General features: G+C 62.6%; 1 non-coding gene and 1 pseudogene across 1 annotated transcript; both read right to left on the bottom strand.

Annotated features, from left to right (window-relative positions):
• Positions 1–5,686: 5,686 nt before the first annotated feature.
• On the bottom strand, positions 5,687–5,867 carry LOC144278621 (U2 spliceosomal RNA; annotated as a pseudogene).
• Positions 5,868–7,310: 1,443 nt separating this feature from the next.
• TRNAF-GAA (transfer RNA phenylalanine (anticodon GAA)) lies at positions 7,311–7,383 on the bottom strand. The gene has a single exon. It is a non-coding gene; the product is annotated as a tRNA-Phe (tRNA).
• Positions 7,384–8,053: the final 670 nt, after the last annotated feature.

Raw genomic sequence — 8,053 nt, forward strand, 5'->3', positions numbered from 1 at the left:
GCTCTGGTTCCTCCAGCAGTTGGACTTCGCAGGGCGGTCTGAGGAGTGACTCTGGCTCCTCCGGCAGTTGGAGTTCACAGGGCGGTCTGAGGAGCGGCTCTGGCTCCTCCGGCAGTTGGAGTTTGCAGGGCGGTCTGAGGTGTGACTCTGGTTCCTCCGGCAGTTGGAGTTCGTGGGGCGGTCTGAGGAGCGGCTCTGGCTCCTCCGGCAGTTGGAGTTCGCAGGGCGGTCTGAGGTGTGACTCTGGTTCTTCCGGCAGTTGGAGTTCATGGGGCGGTCTGAGGAGCGGCTCTGGCTCCTCCGGCAGTTGGAGTTCGTGGGGCGGTCTGAGGTGTGACTCTGGCTCCTCCGGCAGTTGGAGTTCGCAGGGCGGTCTGAGGTGTGACTCTGGTTCCTCCGGCAGTTGGAGTTCGTGGGGCGGTCTGAGGTGTGACTCTGGTTCCTCCGGCAGTTGGAGTTCGCGGGGCGGTCTGAGGGGTGGCTCTGGCTCCTCTGGCAGTTGGAGTTCGTGGGGCGGTCTGAGGGGCGTCTCTGGCTCCTCTGGCAGTTGGAGTTCGCGGGGCGGTCTGAGGAGCGGCTCTGGCTCCTCCGGCGGTTGGAGTTCGCAGGGCGGTCTGAGGGGCGGCTCTGGCTCCTCCGGCAGTTGGAGTTCGTGGGGCGGTCTGAGGTGTGACTCTGGCTCCTCCGGCAGTTGGAGTTCGTGGGGCGGTCTGAGGTGTGACTCTGGCTCCTCCGGCAGTTGGAGTTCGCAGGGCGGTCTGAGGTGTAACTCTGGTTCCTCCGGCAGTTGGAGTTCGTGGGGCGGTCTGAGGTGTGACTCTGGTTCCTCCGGCAGTTGGAGTTCGCGGGGCGGTCTGAGGAGCGGCTCTGGCTCCTCCGGCAGTTGGAGTTCGTGGGGCGGTCTGAGGTGTGACTCTGGTCCCTCCGGCAGTTGGAGTTCGCGGGGCGGTCTGAGGAGCGGCTCTGGCTCCTCCGGCAGTTGGAGTTCGTGGGGCGGTCTGAGGTGTGACTCTGGTTCCTCCGGCAGTTGGAGTTCGCGGGGCGGTCTGAGGAGCGGCTCTGGCTCCTCCGGCAGTTGGAGTTCGTGGGGCGGTCTGAGGTGTGACTCTGGTTCCTCCGGCAGTTGGAGTTCGCGGGGCGGTCTGAGGAGCGGCTCTGGCTCCTCCGGCAGTTGGAGTTCGTGGGGCGGTCTGAGGTGTGACTCTGGTTCCTCCGGCAGTTGGAGTTCGCGGGGCGGTCTGAGGAGCGGCTCTGGCTCCTCCGGCAGTTGGAGTTCGCAGGGCGGTCTGAGGTGTGACTCTGGTTCTTCCGGCAGTTGGAGTTCATGGGGCGGTCTGAGGAGCGGCTCTGGCTCCTCCGGCAGTTGGAGTTCGTGGGGCGGTCTGAGGTGTGACTCTGGCTCCTCCGGCAGTTGGAGTTCGCAGGGCGGTCTGAGGTGTGACTCTGGTTCCTCCGGCAGTTGGAGTTCGTGGGGCGGTCTGAGGTGTGACTCTGGTTCCTCCGGCAGTTGGAGTTCGCGGGGCGGTCTGAGGGGTGGCTCTGGCTCCTCTGGCAGTTGGAGTTCGTGGGGCGGTCTGAGGGGCGTCTCTGGCTCCTCTGGCAGTTGGAGTTCGCGGGGCGGTCTGAGGAGCGGCTCTGGCTCCTCCGGCGGTTGGAGTTCGCAGGGCGGTCTGAGGGGCGGCTCTGGCTCCTCCGGCAGTTGGAGTTCGTGGGGCGGTCTGAGGTGTGACTCTGGCTCCTCCGGCAGTTGGAGTTCGTGGGGCGGTCTGAGGTGTGACTCTGGCTCCTCCGGCAGTTGGAGTTCGCAGGGCGGTCTGAGGTGTGACTCTGGTTCCTCCGGCAGTTGGAGTTCGTGGGGCGGTCTGAGGTGTGACTCTGGTTCCTCCGGCAGTTGGAGTTCGCGGGGCGGTCTGAGGAGCGGCTCTGGCTCCTCCGGCAGTTGGAGTTCGTGGGGCGGTCTGAGGTGTGACTCTGGTCCCTCCGGCAGTTGGAGTTCGCGGGGCGGTCTGAGGAGCGGCTCTGGCTCCTCCGGCAGTTGGAGTTCGTGGGGCGGTCTGAGGTGTGACTCTGGTTCCTCCGGCAGTTGGAGTTCGCGGGGCGGTCTGAGGAGCGGCTCTGGCTCCTCCGGCAGTTGGAGTTCGTGGGGCGGTCTGAGGTGTGACTCTGGTTCCTCCGGCAGTTGGAGTTCGCGGGGCGGTCTGAGGAGCGGCTCTGGCTCCTCCGGCAGTTGGAGTTCGTGGGGCGGTCTGAGGTGTGACTCTGGTTCCTCCGGCAGTTGGAGTTCGCGGGGCGGTCTGAGGAGCGGCTCTGGCTCCTCCGGCAGTTGGAGTTCGCAGGGCGGTCCGAGGTGTGACTCTGGCTCCTCCGGCAGTTGGAGTTCGCAGGGCGGTCTGAGGAGCGACTCTGGCTCCTCCGGCAGTTGGAGTTCGCGGGGCGGTCTGAGGGGCGGCTCTGGCTCCTCCGGCAGTTGGAGTTCGCGGGGCGGTCTGAGGGGCGGCTCTGGCTCCTCCGGCAGTTGGAGTTCGTGGGGCGGTCTGAGGAGCGGCTCTGGGTCCTCCGGCAGTTGGAGTTTGCAGGGTGGTCTGAGGAGAGGCGCTGGCTCCTCCGGCAGTTTGAGTTCGTGGGGCGGTCTGAGGAGCGGCTCTGGGTCCTCCGGCAGTTGGAGTTCGCAGGGTGGTCTGAGGGGCGGCGCTGGCTCCTCCGGCAGTTTGAGTTCGTGGGGCGGTCTGAGGGGCGGCTCTGGGTCCTCCGGCAGTTGGAGTTCGCAGGGCGGTCTGAGGGGCGGCGCTGGCTCCTCCGGCAGTTGGAGTTCGTGGGGCGGTCTGAGGGGTGGCTCTGGCTCCTCCGGCAGTTGGAGTTCGCAGGGCGGTCTGAGGGGCGTCTCTGGCTCCTCCGGCAGTTGGAGTTCGTGGGGTGGTCTGAGGAGCGACTCTGGCTCCTCCGGCAGTTGGAGTTCGCGGGGCGGTCTGAGGGGCGGCTCTGGCTCCTCCGGCAGTTGGAGTTCGCGGGGCGGTCTGAGGGGCGGCTCTGGCTCCTCCGGCAGTTGGAGTTCGTGGGGCGGTCTGAGGAGCGGCTCTGGGTCCTCCGGCAGTTGGAGTTTGCAGGGTGGTCTGAGGAGCGGCGCTGGCTCCTCCGGCAGTTTGAGTTCGCAGGGCGGTCTGAGGGGCGGCGCTGGCTCCTCCGGCAGTTTGAGTTCGTGGGGCGGTCTGAGGGGCGGCTCTGGGTCCTCCGGCAGTTGGAGTTCGCAGGTTGGTCTGAGGGGCGGCGCTGGCTCCTCCGGCAGTTGGAGTTCGTGGGGCAGTCTGAGGGGTGGCTCTGGCTCCTCCGGCAGTTGGAGTTCGCAGGGCGGTCTGAGGGGCGTCTCTGGCTCCTCCGGCAGTTGGAGTTCGCGGGGCGGTCTGAGGAGCGGCTCTGGCTCCTCCGGCAGTTGGAGTTCGCAGGGCGGTCTGAGGGGCGGCTCTGGCTCCTCCGGCAGTTGGAGTTCGTGGGGCGGTCTGAGGTGTGACTCTGGCTCCTCCGGCAGTTGGAGTTCGCAGGGCGGTCTGAGGTGTGACTCTGGTTCCTCCGGCAGTTGGAGTTCGTGGGGCGGTCTGAGGTGTGACTCTGGTTCCTCCGGCAGTTGGAGTTCGCGGGGCGGTCTGAGGAGCGGCTCTGGCTCCTCCGGCAGTTGGAGTTCGTGGGGCGGTCTGAGGTGTGACTCTGGTCCCTCCGGCAGTTGGAGTTCGCGGGGCGGTCTGAGGAGCGGCTCTGGCTCCTCCGGCAGTTGGAGTTCGTGGGGCGGTCTGAGGTGTGACTCTGGTTCCTCCGGCAGTTGGAGTTCGCGGGGCGGTCTGAGGAGCGGCTCTGGCTCCTCCGGCAGTTGGAGTTCGTGGGGCGGTCTGAGGTGTGACTCTGGTTCCTCCGGCAGTTGGAGTTCGCGGGGCGGTCTGAGGAGCGGCTCTGGCTCCTCCGGCAGTTGGAGTTCGTGGGGCGGTCTGAGGTGTGACTCTGGTTCCTCCGGCAGTTGGAGTTCGCGGGGCGGTCTGAGGAGCGGCTCTGGCTCCTCCGGCAGTTGGAGTTCGCAGGGCGGTCCGAGGTGTGACTCTGGCTCCTCCGGCAGTTGGAGTTCGCAGGTTGGTCTGAGGGGCGGCGCTGGCTCCTCCGGCAGTTGGAGTTCGTGGGGCGGTCTGAGGGGTGGCTCTGGCTCCTCCGGCAGTTGGAGTTCGCAGGGCGGTCTGAGGGGCGTCTCTGGCTCCTCCGGCAGTTGGAGTTCGCGGGGCGGTCTGAGGAGCGGCTCTGGCTCCTCCGGCAGTTGGAGTTCGCAGGGCGGTCTGAGGGGCGGCTCTGGCTCCTCCGGCAGTTGGAGTTCGTGGGGCGGTCTGAGGTGTGACTCTGGCTCCTCCGGCAGTTGGAGTTCGTGGGGCGGTCTGAGGTGTGACTCTGGCTCCTCCGGCAGTTGGAGTTCGTGGGGCGGTCTGAGGTGTGACTCTGGTTCCTCCGGCAGTTGGAGTTCGTGGGGCGGTCTGAGGAGCGGCTCTGGCTCGTCCGGCAGTTGGAGTTCGCGGGGCGGTCTGAGGGGCGGCGCTGGCTCTTCCAGCGACAGTATCTCGAGCAGCTCTGCGCAATGGGGCGCTGATCCTTCTGGGGACGGGGATGTGCTGGACAGAGGGCAGGGTAGTACTGAGTATTCTCAGTATGGAGATTTGCTTGGCAGTGTGAGAGGGTGAGACGGGCCTCCTGCTGGTGTGGACCTCGGTGGTTTTCCCCGATGCAGCTGGTACCTTCTTGATTGCAGAACCCCGTTGCACTGGCCTGGCGATGGGGGCAGGCTTCTTGATGGCAGCTTGCACAATCGCTGTTCTTTGTTGAGGCTCAGGAGCAGTGGGCCGGCGCGCAGCAGGAGGGCTGGGAGCCGGGGCAGGAGATGTGTTGTTCCCTTGAGGCGTTTCCTGCAGGCGACTTGGTGCGTCTTGCATTGCTTCTGTGTCTCGAAGGGCAGGCTGCAGAGGGCACAGCTGAAGGCGACCCTCTTGCTGTGGCATCTCTTCAGGTGCCTGCTGATGCCACCGAGGAGGTGGAAGCTTCGGGGCGGAGAGCAGATGGGGCAGATGAGCATGTCCACAGCGAGGGGGGGGTTCCAGCAGCATCAGCGGTATCACTGGCTGGTTCATCCTGATGTGGGCGGGTGGGGTCGAGAGGTCCGGCTGGGCGGGCATCCGGCATGGACCTGGGGTCTCTCTCGGTGGTTTCAGATGCTAGGCAGGTATCCGGCGAGGCGCTGGTGACCCTCTGGGTGGTCTCTGGAGAGATGCTGGTCCCGTCTATGGAGATTCCTCTCTTGATGGTGTGTAGAGCAGCGAGAGCACCACCAGCTTCGGGGACCTGGGCAGCTGCGGGGCGTGGGAGGTGCTCGCCTCAGAGCATCTTGCAGCATGCTATCAGTTCTGGAAGGGTTCTAAGGAGAGCGGTTTAGGAACCTAAATAGAATAGAGTAAGAAACTATTAAACTGGTTACTAACCTGCAAACAATGACAAAGGAAAATCTGCAAGAGCAGCCTTTCAACTGAGAGGCCTAATAATAAGATGTTACTAATAACTAACCAAAGGGTTAGAAATGACTCAAACCATACTCTTCGTACAAACCAAATGTTGACATGGACAACACCACATTTCTTTGCTGCTCTTCAACCATGATATTCTCCCCATACGGAGGTCCACCGGTCCTGGAGGTTCAGTACTGCAATAACAGGGTGATGTGTGCAGTGGATGGAGCCAGTTGCTATTCCATCTCCTGGTTTCAAAAATCAGTTGAATAGATAGACCTCGGATAGATGAAGTCTCAGTTATTAAAGTGATAGGAACAGATTTAACATTTATATTCAAGCTAGTCCTCTGCATATAATGCTTAAATTATCCAAAAATAGCACATTTGGTTTAAAAAGTCATAAAAGGCACATCACCCATGATCTGATACTTGGTGAAATCTAAGTATAGAACACCCAAGCAATTTGGGGATTGTGACCTGCTCCTTCTCAGTCTGCCCTGAGGTTGGCACTCACAGTTACGAGCTGCTCCAGATGGCTCCAGCCCTCTCATGGATCAGTAACAGGTTAGCAGATAGAAAACAAAGGGTAGGAAGAAATAGTCAGTTTTTACAATGGAAAGGGGTAAATAGCAGCTCTAGGCAGCACTTTATACCACCTGGCAGATACCCTGCAATTACCCAGCACTGCCATCCCCAAACCCTCGCCCTCTCCCCCACGGTTTGACAGTAGATTGGATTTCTTTTGCACTTCCCCCAAGTGGCCCGGAGCTGGGTGAGGCGGGTATCCTTCTTATGGGGATTGCAGTAGCACAACCGGGTCCCACACAGGGATCAGGGCCTTGTTCTGCGGGTGCTGGATGCACGACACACCTGAGGGGCAGCTGCCTTGTAGGAGCTACTGGGGGAAGATGGGAGCTGGGAGCCGCTCCCCCCACTGATCACATCAAAAGTGGTGCCTTGGGCGCCGACTCCATGGGTGCGCCAGGGCTGGAGCACCCACGGGGAAAATTTGGTGGGTGCAAAGCACCCACCAGCAGCTTCCCGCCCCACCTCCAGCTCACCTCCGCTCCGCCTCCGCCCCTGAACGTGCCGCCCCGCTCTGCTTCTTCCCCCACCCGGCTCCCCGTGAATCAGCTGTTCAGCAGGAAGCCGGGGAGCTGAGAAGCAGGCCGCAGCTTCACACTCAGGCCCAGGGAGGCGGAGGTGAGCTGGGGCGAGGAGCGGTTCCCCTGCGCGCCCCCCTCCGTGTTACCTGCTATGGCGCGGGCTGCCCTCCTTGCACCCTCGCACCCCAGCTCACCTCCGCCTCCCTGGACCTGAGCGCGAAGCTGCCGCCTGCTTCTCAGCCTGTCCCGGCTTCCGCGCAAACAGCTGATTCGAGGGAAGCCGGGGTGGGGGGGTCGGAGAAGCAGAGCGGGGCAGCACGTTCAGGGGAGGAGGCAGAGGCAGAGGTGAGCTGGGGCCAGGGGTGGGGCAGGGAGCTGCCAGTGACTTTTATGAAAAATACCTGTGATTAAATCATCACCTTACTCATTGTCAGTGAAATAAATTGAAACGCTTCCACCTCCAAGTGGATTTAGCCCAGGACCCTCAGAGTCAGCAGCTGTTACACCTCCCACTGAGCTCTCTGTCAGGTGTCCCAGTGCTGGAAGCCTCCTGTTTACATCCTAAGATAGCGTTTTTGCACCAGGGGGCTGATAGTTTGGACTGGACACTGTAGCAGGGAAAGGTGCTGCTGTGCTCCAGAAAACAAGCCACCTCTGCACCAAAGAGGGAGAAAAGGACATGCCAAAGCCCGGGATTGAACCAGGGACCTTTAGATCTTCAGTCTAATGCTCTCCCAACTGAGCTACTTCGGCAGCTGCATGGCTCCCCTGTGGCCTGCTGCTTCTCTGTCACGGATGTTTTGTTAGCCATGGCACACAAAAAGGACATCGTTGTGAGAGGCCCAGGAAGGCAAGATGCACTTTTGCCTGCCTTGCTCAGCTTGACTTGCTGCCTCACCCCATTCCTGCCTTAGTTCCTGGGTTGACCTGGTGGCAGAAGTGGACTGGGGGCCAGTGACGCAGGGAGGAAGTTGAGCTGGAGCCTGAGCTAGACTAGACCCTGGTGGAGAGAGTCTGGCCACCACTTGCCACCCCACCCTGTTGTCCTGGCTTCCTCTGTCTCCTGTCGGGGCTTCCCCGCGTAAACCACCCTGCCCCAACCACCCCTAGGCTAGCTGGGCTCCCTTGGTCTCCTGATGGCTGGTCACCCCAGTCGGTGCTGAGCACCCCTCTTCTTTCCCCTGGTGCTCCAGCCCCAGAGCACCCACAGAGTTGAGGCCTCTGCCAGATTAGGATCAGCTGCCTCGGGGTGAATCTGGAGTCACCCCCTGAGTGTGCGGCCAGCCTGAGTCCCGCAGAGCTGCCAATCGGGAGCTACCTGAGCCAAGCGCCACCCAGCTGGACCCCAAACCTCCGACTGCCCCGCCCTCCCACCCCAATCCCTCCCACCCCAAAAACCCTCCTGGAGCCTGCACCCCACAAC

The sequence above is a fragment of the Eretmochelys imbricata genome, chromosome 22 (genome assembly GCF_965152235.1).
Source record: "Eretmochelys imbricata isolate rEreImb1 chromosome 22, rEreImb1.hap1, whole genome shotgun sequence".
Classification (NCBI taxonomy): Eukaryota; Metazoa; Chordata; order Testudines; family Cheloniidae; genus Eretmochelys; species Eretmochelys imbricata.